This window comes from Eretmochelys imbricata, chromosome 18 (assembly GCF_965152235.1).
Source record: "Eretmochelys imbricata isolate rEreImb1 chromosome 18, rEreImb1.hap1, whole genome shotgun sequence".
Lineage (NCBI taxonomy): Eukaryota > Metazoa > Chordata > Testudines > Cheloniidae > Eretmochelys > Eretmochelys imbricata.
The window spans coordinates 22,278,007-22,294,159 of NC_135589.1; positions in this window are offsets into that span (position 1 = coordinate 22,278,007).

Below are 16,153 nucleotides of genomic sequence, written 5' to 3' on the forward strand. Positions count from 1 at the left end.
CAGGTGCAGGTGTCCCTTCACCCCTTCCTGCCAGGGACTAATCTTTACAGGGGAAACTCCTTGTCTGACAGTCTCTTATGGTACCAAAGTGCATTAACCGTCCTTCTGGGGGAAACGAAGGGACCCATCAAGGAATCCATCAGGACCCTTGGTCAACTGTTCCAATGATTAATGGCCCTCACTGTACAGAGCCTAGCCTTCTTTCCAGTTCTAGATTTCTAGTCAAAATGTCAAGTGATACCAAGTCAAATGCCTTACAGAAGTCTAGGTATATTACATCAACACTATCATCTTTGTCAACCAAACTTGTGATCTCATTTAAAAAAATAAGATATCAAGTTAGTTTAATAACTAACATTTTCTATAAACCCATGTTGATTTGCATTAATTATATTACCCTCCTTTAGTTCATTAGTAAGCAAGTCCTGTACCAGCTATGCCATTATTTTGGCTGGGATCATTACCAGGCTGACAGGCCTTTAATTACCCACGTCTACTCTTTTAAAAAATTGGCATTACATTAGTTTTCTTCCAGGCATCTGGAAGTTCCCCAATGCTCTGAGATGAATTGAAAAATCAACATTAATGGTCCAGCAAAGCCCTCAGCCAGGTCTTTTAAAACTCTTGGTTACAAGTTATCTGGGCCTGTTGATTTTTAAATGTCTGCCTTTAGTAGCTTCTGTTTAACATCCTTCAGTGATACTAGTGGAATGGAAAGAGTATTATCATCCCCATATGATGAGACTATATCAGCTGTTTTACCCCAAGTACCGAGCAGAAATATTTATTGAACCCCTCTGGCTTTTCTGCATTGTTATTGATAATTCTACCACTTCCATCCAGTAATGGACTGATACCATTCTCAGGATTCCTGGTGTTCCTAATAGATTTTAAAACTTCTTATTCTCCTTCCCTTTGCTGGCCATTGATTTCTCCTTGTGTCCCTTGGCTTCCCTTATTTTCTACATTTCTTTACTTGTGATTTATATTCATTACTATCAACTTCCCCATTTCTTCTATTTGTTATGTATTATTTTTCACAGCAGCGTTGAGCTGTTTAAGGCATTACATTTAGCTTGTCTTTCCATTCACATTATCACACCAGTGTTGCAAAAGGTGGCATTGTCTTGCTTGGCTAAGCCAGACTCTTATGGGACAGGAGACAGAGCATGTTAAACAGGAAAGAGCAGCCGTGTGGTAGGGAAGGGGACGGGGCACATCAAAGGGGCTCACATCCAAGTGCTGTTCAGGATTTTGCTCAGTCCAGTGGAAGGGTGATGTCATCTGGTTTCCTGTCTCTGGGCAGGACATCTTTGGGAACTAGGACAGTTAAGTCTCAGTGGGGTGATGGCAGGTCCCAGGGCCAGAGGGCAGCGGCGCCTGGTCCCTGGGCTGGGGGTTCCCGGCCGCTCTCGGCTCCCCAGGCCCACCGGGGGGGGCACAGAGACAGCTGGTTGCCCCTCGGCGGGAGAGTTTGCCCAGGCTCCCCCGAAGCAGCGTCTCCTGTCAGCACCAGCCCCCGGCCCCGGCCGCCGCCCGCCCGGGCTGCTGACCAGGGTGCTGAGCCCAGGGCCCGGCGTGAGCCTCTGGATGGGGCCGCTTCAGCGACCGTCTCCGGCCGCCCTGGCCGGGTCTCTGCGCCGCAGGATGTGACCCACGGAGGCGGCCGGGAGCCACTCGGGTCTCACGCGGCTGCCGGCGGGAGCCCAGGCCCGACCCCGCCGGAGCCCCGCGCCAGGGAAGAAGAGGAGCAGCCTGCGAGGGCCGTGCCCAGACGGGACGGTGCGGGGATGGGTGGTTAGAGCTAAGCCCCGGCACCCGGGGGTGCCCCGGCTGGGCCCGGTGCTGGCTGCGAGGCTGAGCAGCGGGGTTTGGACACTAGCCCGGCGCCCTGAGCTCCAGCGTGGTACTTGGGACCCCGGGGCGGCCAGGGCTAGCGAAGGAGGGGCCAGGGCTAGCTAAGGGGGGGTCAGGGCTAGCGAAGGGGGCATCCAGGGCTAGCTAAGGGGGCATCCAGCCCCCCAACAACCGCTGGGCTGGTGCGGCCGGCAGATTTGCTCCTGGGGCTGGGGCTGCCCATCCGCGGCGGTGGAGGGGAGCCAGGGCAGAGAAGTCACCTCACCACGCTCCGGCCTGGCCCGGGGAGGGCGAAAGGATCCGCGGGCGAACGAGGTTATTCCCCGGGCGGGCCCAAGCTGCCAGAGCCGCCTGTGGCCGGGGGCAGCGCGGCCGTGTTGGATCACAGCAAGGTCAGGCCCAGCAGGTCCCGGGGTCACTGGAGTTAGTGCCCCGGCCCCGTGCTCGGAAGGGGCTCTTGGGAAGGGAGGCGAGGGTAGGAAACATGCCGCCATCTGCCCGAGGCAGCGGGGGGCCCGGGACAATAGCGCCGCGTCCAGACGCTTCCCTGAGCAACTGACAAAAAAGCTACAACTCCGGGGGGGTCGGGGGGGGCCTCCAGTGCAATAGCAGGGGGCTGCCTGGGTCTGCTGAGAGCCTGGGCCAGTCGCTCCGACCCATGCAGCGCAGTGGGGTGTAAACCCCATTGCTGGGGGAGGGGGTTGCGAAGCCCACCCCCACTGGGGGCTCTGCATGTGGCAGGAGGGAAGGAGCGCAGTGCGGCTCTCCCCCAGCAGACACCCCGCAGTTGGGGTCGGTAGTGGGCACCCAGTGCCGCCGCCTTTCCTCTCCAGCGGAGGGGGCCTTGAGGCTGCCTCGGGGGGCGATGGGCACTCCGTGGGGCTGCCCGCCCCTGTCTAGGAAGAAGGCAGGGGGTCCCTGGGCAGGGAGGGGCGGGGACTGCCCCGGTGTGCCCAGGGCCGCGGCTTGCCTGTTCCGGCCCTGGACCCAGTGGGGGTTGGGCGGGATGCAAGCACCGGCGGCTGCCTGGGGGACTCGTCTTTCCTCGGGCTCTCCTGAATTTGTGCCTCAGAAGCAACCCCGAAGAGCTGCCCAGGACCGGCTGGCTGCGCTCCCAGCTCGGTGCAGCACCGAGCACTCCAGGCAGGGCAGGGGCAGTCAGAGGCTGCTGAGCTGTCAAGAGCCACCAGCGGGGGCTGCTGGGGAGCCACTTCCGTCCGGGGTTCGCGGCTCGCCGAGCCTGTGCAAAGCCAGAAGCTCCCCCTGGGTTTCTTTCCTTTTGCTCCTCAGCCCTTGCAGCCAAGCCCCGGCCGTGACAGACCAGTGGGCTGGAAGAGAGACGGGGCTGAAATCCGCGCTCAGCCCTTCTCCGCAAAGCCAAACGCCTCGAGCGCCCCGGGGGCGCGATCAGCTTCATCCCCGTGCCCTTGGAATCGGTCCCAGGGCGACCCCCGCCCCAGACAGCCGCCGGAGCAGCCACAGGATGGGGGGCACGTCTGCTGCCCTAACTGCCGCGAGACAGACAGACAGACAGATAGACAGGCCGCGATCGCCTCCCCACGCTGCCGGACAATGGGGGGCGGGGGGAGGATCTGACAGAGAACCAGCCCCACGGGGCAAGGCTGGCTGGGGGGGATCCAGGCCGTGACAGCGCTGGCTACTGGGGTACCTAGATAGATAGATAGATAGATAGATAGATAGATAGATAGATAGATAGATAGATAGATAGATAGATAGAAGCAGAATCTATCCATCCCCATACCCCCACTCCCCCATCTAGCTGTCTGTCCATCCTCCCACTATCTATCATCTGTCTATCTATCTAATCTATCTATCTATCTATCTGGATTAAGTATAAAGCCCATTACTTCCCACACAACTCTCCTAAGTGGGCTGGGAAAGGCCCGGGGAGGAACCCAGGGCCTGAGAGGGCCTGCTGCCAGTGCCCCATTTGAACCGGCCCTGGAGAGTTACCAGGGCGGCAGGGCAGGGCTTGGCAGCTGGGATTGCTGAGCTGAAGCCCCAGTTCTGGCCCTGACTTTCTCTGTGGCCTCTCCATCCCTGAAGTGGAGATAGTGCTTCTCTCTGCCGAGGAATGTATACCCTGTTCCTCCCTGTTGTACAGAGAGATTTCTGCAAACCTACCCCAGGGACATCTGGCAATATCTGTAATGCCAAGTAAGTTCCACCTACTGTAAGTGCGAGGTCCTATGCTAATGCTGATGTATTCTATGTATTTCCAAGGGTCCCCTCCCTGGCAGTTTGGACAGACGTTGGCTCGGTACCTGGCATTAGGGTGACCAGATGTCCCGATCTTATAGGGACAGTCCCGATATTTGGGGCTTTGTCTTATGTAGGCACCCACCCCCTGTCCCGAATTTTCACACTTGCTGTCTGGTCACCCTACCTGGCATGTCCCAGCAGCGGTAGAGTTCTCCACTCTTTTCTCTTTTGTGGCTTCTTATCAGAGTGGTCAGACCCTCCATGGAGCCAGGAGACTCTGCCCATCCCTTAGGCCGGTTCTGCTGTTGGATGCAGAGAAATGTCAATCCAGTGAGAAAAGGGAAGACATAAAGAATAAAATGACACAATCCTTCCTACACCTTTGTAGTTAAGCTGTCTGGTGTTGGGCTTGCTGAGATATCTTCCACTCATCTTATCCTGAACAACCCTGTCCAGTTCTGGGAGAACACTTCATCCAGTTCTCTGGGCATCCAACAGCTCAACTCTGGGCTCCTCACTGAGGTTTCCTCACTGGCATACAATCAAACTACACTTGAGTTGTTCAGGCTGAAGCGTAGGGGCTGGGTATAGGGTATACCACACATCCAGCGTACATACGTTTGTCTTTACACTTGCATTTGATACTATTGGTTAACACATCGTACCCTACACTTTATGATTGGTCTGCCAGTGTTTGTAACCAATCCCTGCACAGATCATGAACTGTCCACGGTCTGCAAAGCATGCTAGTGAGCAACGCTGCAGCTGAAAGCTCATCACCCCTCGTACTGGCTCATTATCTACTAACTACGTTATTCACAGGGCACTTGTAAGTTTATGCATTGTCCATTGCTAACCTCTGTGTCCTCATGTCGGTTTTCTTTCATTATTCATGCAAGGCCTACACCTGTTGAAAGGCCTAGGTCCTTCCCGGGGGCCCAGAGCTTGCATTGACGTTGGCTGCGAGGAGCCTGGGAGCTCACTTCAGTGTAAAGGGAAGCATCAGTCACTCTCATGTCATGTGCAACTAATGAGGTAAATATGTTCTGCTTCCCTTGTCTGTAGGCGGAGCTGAAACAATACAGTGCTGTCATTTCTGGGCACAAAGGAAGGCCAGCTCCCCTCACAATAGTCCTTGGCCAGCTACTTACTTACACATGCAGACTTTAATTTTAGAGCAGTTGCTTAGAAGATCAGATCAGATGTGTCCGTCCTGAGAGAGAGGCCTTGGTGGCTCTTGGCAGGAAGGAACAGGCTAGCTAGAGATTGCTCTCCTCCCGTCTTTGGAGGGCCAAAGATTACTTTACAAAATACAGTGCTGCAGCCGGGCTTGTCCGCTGGTGTGTGGTTGGAGGGGGAGCACATGTCTGGCCCCTTCAGTCTCCACTTCCACTGGCAAGTGTGTGCCTTAGAGCCCTACCCAGTGATTTACACCTTGCCCTAAAGAAGAGAATTCATTCCTGGAAGTTGACTGTGCAGCAATAGTCAGAAAACCAAGTGACACCAACAGAAATCCGTGACATTGTCCAATGTGCTGCCCTATACTGTGCGTAGGAAAATAATCTCATTAACACCCTTCTGTGACCTGGCGCTGGGGAGTTCACACTGGGTGTGTTTATGCCTGAGGTTTACTCCTTTGCTTTTGCCTCTGTATAGATTTCAAGAGAGTTTTATTGCATGTTTGGAGGAAAGGGCCTTGCCACCACGAGAATGACACTCACGACACTCAGTATCAGAGCTTGAGAGGCTGCGGATTTACACAGAAAGGTCAGTGATGCTTGTGGATGGAGAAAATGGAGCTTTGATTTCTACCAGACAGATTTATACAGTGGTCACCAGGTCTAGCGCAGAGATGGGCAGCCAGAAGGAAAAGCCCTGAGCACTTGTCACATCCCCTGGCACCCTGGGACACCCTCACTTCTCCTCTGTGGCCTGGGGCTTGAGGGGGTTGTTCTGAGTTTTCAGTGGTTTAGTGGCTAGCACCATCTTGTGGTGGAAGCGTTTAATGGCTACATCTGGGATTCACCATGATGGGATTCAGGGGACTGTTCTGAGCTGCCGTATCATCGATGTGGTTCTGAGCAGACCACGTAAGTGCTGCTGGCCTAGCAGGGAGTGTGGTCAAATACGTCTCTCTAAAACATACGAGCAAAGGTTTATTAGAGACATGATGGAGGCAAGACCCAGGGGCCTCAGCATGGGAAAAGCCTCCTTTTCCCCATCCCCAGCTGGAAAAGGCAGGCCAGCTCAGCAATGAAAGGGTCCAGTTCTGAGGTTTAGAAGGAAACCAAGTGACGCAATAATGATCATCTGCCTGGAGATTTAATGTCAGGGGCTCCTGGAGCGAGATTTAACCAGCGGGGCCCCGCGCTCTGGCCTGCCTCATTTGTTCCACATGACATTTCTGCAATGCAAGGGGCTGCTCCAGAGTCAGCTCCTCTGCAGCTCTCCACTGCCTCAGAGCTGGTTTGTGCTTGCGAGGAGAACATCCTGCTCCTGAGCGAATGACAAAAGGATCTCCAAGGCCAGCTCAGAACTGAGAGATGCCCAGCAAAGGCCTGCAGGCTTCTCTGGAGGGACTCAGAGGTCACACCTAGCCGCTGGGCTCTGCTGTCTGCAAAGCCAAGCCAGGTGCTGCCAGGCCGGGGCAGGATCAGAATCACCTTCAGCAGCTCCACAGCCAGGCCTCTGCAGCTCTGCCGCCCGCTCTCAGATCCCATGGGCGGTGCCGTGACCATCTTCTCCATCCTTTGTGGGGTCTTTGCCGTGGCCAGCACCATCGCCTCGCTCTGCACAGACTGTTGGCAGGTAATACGCCCTTTGGTGTCCTTTCTGTCCCATCTGGTAAGGTGAATGCCACTGGGCTGTGGAGACCCCCCTGCTGAGGCGGGCTCCTGGGCTGGTGAGTGCACTCACACGGGGCAATGCAGCGTCCCTCAGCAAACTCTCCTATCTGCCCTGGGTCGTCATGCCTAGGAAATCCCCAGAGCAGCGTGAAACCCCCCAGCCTCTGCTCTGACAAACACGCCCCACACATCAAAGAGGAGCTGTAAATTCTAGTCTAGCCAGGTTCTTACGCAGGGCCCATCACCGTGGTATCTGAGCACTTCCCTCGCTCTCCTGAAGAATGGGGCTTGTCGGGATCTACGCAGACTCTGGTTTGGTGTAATTAGCCGGCGCACTCCAGACGGCACATTCAGAGCAGAACTAGGGTGGTGAAGTGGAGCGATGAGGCTTCGCTGCCCTGGAGTCGCTCCAGCCCGGGTTATTGAACGAGCACTGCACACTGGGTACTGAGCTCTGCGGAAAATCTGGCCCCAGCTGGTGGTGCCGAGCCTCGAACTCTGGGCCCCACGGGAGCACATTATAATGACCAGTCAAATGCTGCTACTGACCAGAGCTGAAGAGTGTTGTTGGCAAACAGGGCCTGGTGCTTTCCGGAGAGCGTGGCATCTACCGCCCATACAGGTGCTAGAGCAGGCCCTGAGGGAGGCCAGGGTCTGAGGACGGTAGAGGAGAGAGTTAGAATAAAAGCAGGGTGTCTTGTATGGCGTGACGGGAGAGTCAAGGGGATGGGGGGAAATGCAATAACACTTTCTTTCTCTCTCCTGGTGAGAGGAAACCCTGATGTTAAACCAGGCACCAGGCGGCTGTACTGTACGGCAGGATACGAAGCCCCATGACTTGCACCTTCTCCCCTCTCAGATTAACAGCAAAGGCTCAGTTGTTCTGAGCACCCGGTGTCGTGGCCTCTGGAGAGAATGTGTCTGGGACAAGTTTGTGAAGATCTGGACCTGTGATGTTTTCAACTCCTACCTGAATCCACATCCAGGTAACAAAGAGCGAGGCCCTGAGGCTGATGTATCAGAACACAACAAATGGTATATGAAAGGGCGCTCAGCCCCCCTGCCCAAGGATTTAGACCACTCGCTAACTACCGGGGTAGGCTGAGCCCTTCCTGTGGGACAGATTATCTCACACCCACTACTGCGTGGTTCTGCACCTTGCTCTGAGCACCTGGCACTGTTGGAGCCAGATCTTTTGCTAGAGCGGCCTTGGGGCTGACCCACCCGCTGTTCTTGTGTTCCTACCAATAGCACCTACCCTCTGCGCTTTGGGGATGACTTTCAGTCAGATCAGAGTGCTGCAGACGGTGAAGTTCTACAAATAAAACTTCATTCTAGAGTCAGGGAAACTCCGTGCAAAATGGGGCTTTCCAGAGTCTCTTGACATGGGGCCCTTCCCTTCAGCCAGCCCACTGTCCCACTCCAGAAAGCTCCTGGTCTTTTTCCTTTGGAGGGGCACATTCTTCCCCGGGACACGGGGCTGGGGAGAGAGGCAGGAGGGTGCCGCACCCAGCTGACTGTTCAGAGCAGGCGAATCCCCCTTCCTAGGGCTAGGTGGCACTGCGAGACAGAGGCTAAGCACTGAACGAGGAGGGGAGGGCGCATACGTGAGAATGCCATGGACTTCGCCCGCCGAAGGCGGGAAGCAGAAGGCCGCGGATGGGGCTGCCAGCCTAGCAGGGTCTCTCGAATGGCTCATGGTTACACCTGAGCAGTTGGTACAACCAGATGCGCGCTGGCAGCTCCCGATGCGGAGTGAGGCCTTGACTACTTCTCTGTGTTCCTGGCTCATCTGTACTGCGCCGAACGCGGTTGGTAATACATGTTAAAGCCTGCCAGCTGCACAAGTCCTTGCTTCCTGTTTAAATCCTTCAGCCCCACAGCCCACACACTGTCTGTCCCCAGCTCTACAGCTCATCCGAAAAATTCACAATGTTGGCACCCCTCTCCCCCCGGCTGGAACAACGTCCAGGAAATTGCCACTGATTTTTCCCATTTTTTGAATGTTTCATTCAGTCCATCAGCGGATACTGTGCAGCAGTCACCACTGATCTGCAATGGGGTCAGACTGGTGGCCAGCACCGTAGCCCGTTACCACCCCCTGCACCGTCCATCCTCTGCTGGTACAGCCCTACATCCAGGACCGCACCCACTAGCCCCCCGTCTCTGGGCACGCTCTCTAGCCCTCTCCTGCTCATGCTTTGTTTGCTTCTTTTTATAAGCTGCAATCATTCTCACACGGACGCTGCTGATCACTTCCAGCATTGCCAGTGTTGGGGCATTCCTCTGCCTGCTCCTGGGATCTGAATATCTCAGCTTCTGTCAGGGGCCTCTGGCTAAACAACACTGTCTCCGCCTGGCTGCCGGACTCTTCTTCCTCGTAGGTAGGTTCTCCCCCGAACTCTAAAATAAAAGCTGTTAAAACAAACGAACTCCCTCTAGGAGATGCAAAAGGAAAAGGAGGACTTGTGGCACCTTAGAGACTAACCAATTTATTTGAGCATAAGCTTTCGTGAGCTACAGCATCCGATGAAGTGAGCTGTAGCTCACGAAAGCTTATGCTCAAATAAATTGGTTAGTCTCTAAGGTGCCACAAGTACTCCTTTTCTTTTGGTGAATACAGACTAACACGGCTGCTACTCTGAAACCTCTAGGAGATGCCATCCCAAGTTGTGAAGCTGGCTGGGTGCCTGAAAGGGCGTGCGAGGTCAGTCAGCTAGGGAAGACCACACACACGTGAAAATGCCCTCACACGGGTGCATGTGTGCCCATGCACCTGGCCATGTGGCCATTAGGGACGGTCAGGAAATAATTTGTTTTTTTCCCCCATGAAAAAATTAAATTTTTGTCAAAAGTTTTCAATGGAAAATGTTAGTGTAAAAAACAAAAACTTTCCCTTTTCAGTTTCCACAAACAAAACAAATAAAAATTTTAAAATCAAAATCAAACTATTTGAAAATGGTGTGTAGGGATAGCTGTATGGATATGTGTAGGGGTAGCTGTATGGATAGCTGTGGGGATACCTGTAGAGGTACCTGTGTATGGATAGCTGTAGGGGTAGCTGTAGGGGTATGTGTGTGGATATGTGTAGGGGATAGCTGTAGGGGTAGCTGTGTAGGGGTACGTGTAGGGATATCTGTAGGGGTAGCTGTGTATGGATAGCTGTAGGGGTACATATAGGGGTAGCTGTAGGGATAGCTATAGGGATATGTGTAGGGGGTAGCTGTAGGGGTACCTGTAGGGATAGCTATGTAGGGGTATGTGTAGGGATATGTGTAGGGATACCTGTAGGGGTAGCTGTGTATGGATAGCTGTGTAGAGGTATGTGTAGGGATAGCTGTAGGGGACAGCTGTAGGGATATGTGTAGGGGATAGCTGTAGGGGGTATTTGTAGGGATAGCTGTAGGGAATAGCTGTAAGGGATAGCTGTAGGGATAGCTGTGTAGGGGTATGTGTAGGGATAGCTGTAGGGATAGCTGTGTATGGATAGTTGTGTAGGGGTATGTGTAGGGATAGCTGTAGGGGGTAGCTGTAGGGATATGTGTAGGGATACCTGTAGGGGTAGCTGTGTATGGATAGCTGTGTAGAGGTATGTGTAGGGATAGCTGTAGGGGGTAGCTGTAGGGATATGTGTAGGGATACCTGTAGGGATAGCTGTGTATGGATAGCTGTGTAGGGGTATGTGTAGGGATAGCTGTAGGGGACAGCTGTAGGGATATGTGTAGGGATAGCTGTAGGGGGTAGCTGTAGGGATAGCTGTAGGGAATAGCTGTAAGGGATAGCTGTAGGGATAGCTGTGTAGGGGTATGTGTAGGGATAGCTGTAGGGGTGGCTGTGTATGGATAGCTGTGTAGGGGTATGTGTAGGGATAGCTGTAGGGGGTAGCTGTAGGGATATGTGTAGGGATACCTGTAGGGGTAGCTGTGTATGGATAGCTGTGTAGAGGTATGTGTAGGGATAGCTGTAGGGATAGCTGTAGGGGACAGCTGTAGGGATATGTGTAGGGGATAGCTGTAGGGGGTATCTGTAGGGATAGCTCTAGGGAATAGCTGTAAGGGATAGCTGTAGGGATAGCTGTGTAGGGGTATGTGTAGGGCTCAGACACCAGGCTCTTATTAAACAGACTAAGCCCGGGATGACTCCAGCCCCATCACACAGCAGGATGGAAGGTTATAGGGCCCTCCGCCGAGATGCAGGGCTCTTCCCCAAAGAGGATGGCTCTAGACTATTCTCAGTGGTGGAAGAGGACAGAACAAGGCGTAATGGTCTCACGTTGCAGCAGGGGAGGTTTAGGTTGGATATTAGGAAAAACTTTTTCACTAGGAGGGTGGTGAAACACTGGAATGCGTTGCCTAGGGAGGTGGTGGAATCTCCTTCCTTAGAAGTTTTTAAGGCCCGGCTTGACAAAGCCCTGGCTGGGATGATTTAATTGGGGATGGGTCCTGCTGTGAGCAGGGGGTTGGACTAGATGACTTCCTGAGGTCCCTTCCAACCCTGATATTCTCTGATTCTCTGATTCCCCTGACTTAGCCTGGCAGCTGGACCAGGTGTGCCCCATTAGCGCCAACCCTGGGCGTAAGGAGGTTTGAGCCTCTCTCTCTCTCTGTGGCAGAGGGAACCAGGGTCAGGAACAGGGGGGTCCTGCAGGGACCAGCCACGCTTGGGAGCAAGAGCGGACTGGACATTTATGTTTGCTGTTATGAAAGTTGAGTTATAAAGAAACCCCAGGCAGTGTGTGTGTGTGTGTTCAGGGGGAAGCTGAACAAGTCTATGTGTGTGTGTGTTGTGTGTAGGGGGAAGCTGTGCTGTGCTGTGTGTGTGTTTAGGGGGAAGTTGTGCCATGCATGTGTGTGTGTGTGGAGGGGGGAAGCTGTGCAGTGTGTGTCTGTGGGTGTGCACACAGGGATGTGTGTAACCATGTTAAGAGCAGAGTGGACTGCCACTTGCTTACAAATATCATAAGAAAAAGCTGGAACTCCCCACACACGTTTCTAAATGATCATTTACGACAAGATCTGAGGGTAGCTGGGGAGTGTCTCTTCTTTTCACCCTCTGCCCTTTCGAAATCTCCCCAGGGGCCCAGCACACATCAGGACCTACCCAAACTCACATGCCAGCAGACAGGAGGTTTTGCTCTCTGGGGTCTACCCCAAGCCTGCGGGAATCACAGAGTTCTCTGCTTTGTTTCAGGCATTTCAACCTCTATTGGGGTCGTAAGATACTGCGTGTATGTCTACTCCCTGCACCAGTACGAGGTACTGTCACCAGCACCTACTGTTCGCTATTTACTGAGCCCCCCCCCTCCCCCATGGTCACCTGGCACTTTACATATACGTAAGAGACACAGCCCCTGCCCCAGGGAGCTTACAATTGAGTTCGGAACCAGACAAGGCAGTTCAGTCACAGGATCTGAGGGGACACAATGAGCTGGAGCTGCCATAGGAATAATGGTGTATTGGTCACTTTTGAAAGGCTTCACATAACGCTCATCCACCCATCGCTTTGATGAATGAGCTGGTTTTTGACTAACAGCTGTTTTGGTTTGGTGCTGTCAGCAAGAGATCTGTCTGGAAGGCTCCTACAGATCCCGTTCAGGTCTCATCCTAATCTGAACAGAGGGCAGACAGAGAAGTGATACTGACCCCACTCTTTGGGAGAGGCCCAAGGGATCCAGGATCACTCTATGTAACACAGGGCAAGCACCATGCAATGCATTTCTATTTCCTTTGGGCCACACCACGCTCTCTTTATGCACCTGCACCCTTAGCCAGCTAACTAGGGCTGTGAGAGTGTAACTGGGTGCAGAATTTGGCCCTCCGTGAGTTCATCAAATTCAGCCAGTTGAATGAATGAGGAGCCTCACAAATATCGTGTATGACAACAAAACACCACGCTGGGGAAATGCTCCCTCAGCAAATCTGACCCACCTCAGGACCTGGGCTTTCTACCCTTGCAGACAGCTCGCCTGTGGTAGCTTTAACAATAGATGTCATTCGCCACTTTTATGCTGGAGCTAGTGGAGTGAGCCCACGGTGACCATGACACATTTTCTACTGCTCACACTCAGTTGTCTTGGCATTTTGCTTTTGTTTTACAGGTGTCTCTAAAAATCCCAGGGTTCCCAAGCTTTGAATACGGCTACTCCCTCTGGATGGCTGTGGGGGGCAGCCTAGGGGCTATTGTTGCAGCTGCTGTATCCTGCTATGAAGTCCTGTTTACAAAGGATCCCAGGGCAAATGCAGTGAAGGAAGTAGCTGAGAGTGGGTGCACTGCTGGCTTGGACGGTGTGCGTACGTATGTGTGAGCGGGAAGAGATTTCCTGAGCCTGAGGACATCAGGCTCGGAGGACACTGAAAGATTGGTGATGTTTGACACAGCTCTGTGCTTGGAAAGGCTGGGAGATCTGCTTTGTGAGCGTTTCTCAGATACTGTTTCCCATGGATTAGGCTAAAGTAAGGGATACATTTGACATGTTTCCCTGCTAGATTTCTTTGGTATCTAAGGTCAGGTGGAACAGGCCATGCAACGTATCCCCCAGCTCTCCTGGCCTATGCTATTCGCGTATCGCTTTGGCCGGTTTTGCATGCGTTAAATAAGACATCAAACTAAAGTTTGAGTCCAGGCAGGTAAAAGCTACGTGCTGCTAATTCAGTGCTCTGCGCTGTCATATGAGCCGAGAGAGACAATGTGACGTGAACACTTTGTCCGTAGTGCCCAATATGTCATCACATTCCCTTTGGTTTAGCCTTTGAACACTCCATTTTCTGCCCAGCTTTTGGAAGTTTTCCCCTACTTGGCACTGGTGAGGCCTCAGCTGGAGTCCTGTGTGCAGTTCTGGGCAGCACGCTTAAAGCAAGATGTGGGCAAACCGGAGCGAGTACCCTGCAGAACCACAACAACGGTGCAAAGTGTAGAAAACCTGACCCACGAGGAAAGGGTCAAAAAACTGGGCACAGTTAATCTTGAGAAAAGACCAGGGGGGGACTTCCCTGGCGCTACCGCCGACCCACCGCGGGACAACTGGGCTGCGGTGCCCCCCCCCCTTCCCTGAGGCCCCCGCCGCCTCCTCCACTCCACCCCCGGCCCCCGAAGTTCTCGGCTGTTCGCTGTGTCCCTCCTCCTCGAGATGGGGGAGTGAGGAGTGACGCGGAGAGCCAGCAGCTAGTGGACAGACGAGGCTCAGCCAGACTCCGGTGGCCGAGGGACGTGGGGGGATTAGGGTCTAACTCTCAGGGTAGTGATGCTCTGGAACAGGCGTCCAAGGGAGGTTGTGGAATCCCCGTGATGGAGGTTTTTAAGACCAGGCTGGACAAACCCCTGTCAGGGATGGTCTGGATTTCCTCAGTCCTGCTGCAGTGCAGGGGGCTGGACTTGATGACCTCTCGAGTTTCCTTCCAGCCCCACATCCCTATGATACACTTCATGGAGCCACACTGCTGTCTGGGGGTGGAGCCTGAGACGACTGAGGGTCACAGGGTGCTTGACCTTGTTTAAAGGAAGCCTGATGCAAAGGGTGGTTGTTGGTCCTGGGTAGCGCGGGGAGCACTTTCATGTGGGGACATAATGTGTCATATAAATGGTGACACTGGCAGACCAGATGCCAGCTCATGCCAAGGCCCCCATGCCTCCAGGGAGCCCTGGCTTCTAAATAGCCGGAGCCAGTCTGGCTCACCTGTGTGTTCGTTTTGTTAATATAGGTATTAGCATGATAAGAATGTGTTTCGTGTTTCGACTTTATTGAATGCTTGCGAGTTGCTGCCTGCGTTCATCTCACGTACGACAGCTGTATCCCATACTGTACGGTAATATTCGAGCTGCTGTACTGAGAAAATCTACGTAAGTCACCAGACAGGAGAGAGACATTAACTAGTGTGGCGTGCTAATCTGCAACAAACGGTGCTACATCCTGCCCCGCGGGAAAGGTCCCTGGACTCCGGGTGGACAGTCTGGGAGGATAAAGAGGATAAAAGATATTTGCCCTCCCCCACCATGAAGATCAGTCATGCAAGTGGATTTCTTCCGTCAGCTGATCTTGCAGCTCAGAGCACAAGAAAGGAATCATAGAATCATAGAATATCAGGGTTGGAAGGGACCTCAGGAGGTCATCTAGTCCAACCCCCTGCTCAAAAAGCAGGACCCATCCCCAATTAAATCATCCCAGCCAAGGCTTTGTCAAGCCTGACCTTAAAAACTTCTAAGGAAGGAGATTCCACCACCTCCCTAGGCAACGCATTCCAGTGTTTCACCACCCTCCTAGTGAAAAAGTTTTTCCTAATATCCAATCTAAACCTCCCCCACTGCAACTTGAGACCATTACTCCTTGTCCTGTCCTCTTCCACCACTGAGAATAGTCTAGAACCATCCTCTCTGGAACTACCTCTCAGGTAGTTGAAAGCAGCTATCAAATCCCCCCTCATTCTTCTCTTCTGCAGACTAAACAATCCCAGTTCCCTCAGCCTCTCCTCATAAGTCATGTGTTCCAGACCCCTAATCATTTTTGTTGCCCTTCACTGGATTCTCTCCAATTTATCCATATCCTTCTTGTAGTGTGGGGCCCAAAACTGGACACAGTACTCCAGATGAGACCTCACCAATGTCGAATAGAGGGGGACGATCACGTCCCTCGACCTGCTCGCTATGCCCCTACTTATACATCCCAAAATGCCACTGGCCTTCTTGGCAACAAGGGCACACTGCTGACTCATATCCAGCTTCTCGTCCACTGTCACCCCTAGGTCCTTTTCTGCAGAACTGCTGCCTAGCCATTCGGTCCCTAGTCTGTAGCGGTGCATTGGGTTCTTCCGTCCTAAGTGCAGGACCCTGCACTTATCCTTATTGAACCTCATCAGATTTCTTTTGGCCCAATCCTCCAATTTGTCTAGGTCCCTCTGTATCCTATCCCTGCCCTCCAGCGTATCTACCACTCCTCCCAGTTTAGTATCATCCGCAAATTTGCTGAGAGTGCAATCCACACCATCCTCCAGATCATTTATGAAGATATTGAACAAAACCGGCCCCAGGACCGACCCTGGGGCACTCCACTTGACACCGGCTGCCAACTAGACTTGGAGCCATTGATCACTACCCGTTGAGCCCGACAATCTAGCCAACTTTCTACCCACCTTATAGGGCATTCATCCAGCCCATACTTCCTTAACTTGCTGACAAGAATACTGTGGGAGACCGTGTCAAAAGCTTTGCTAAAGTCAAGATTCAATACATCCACT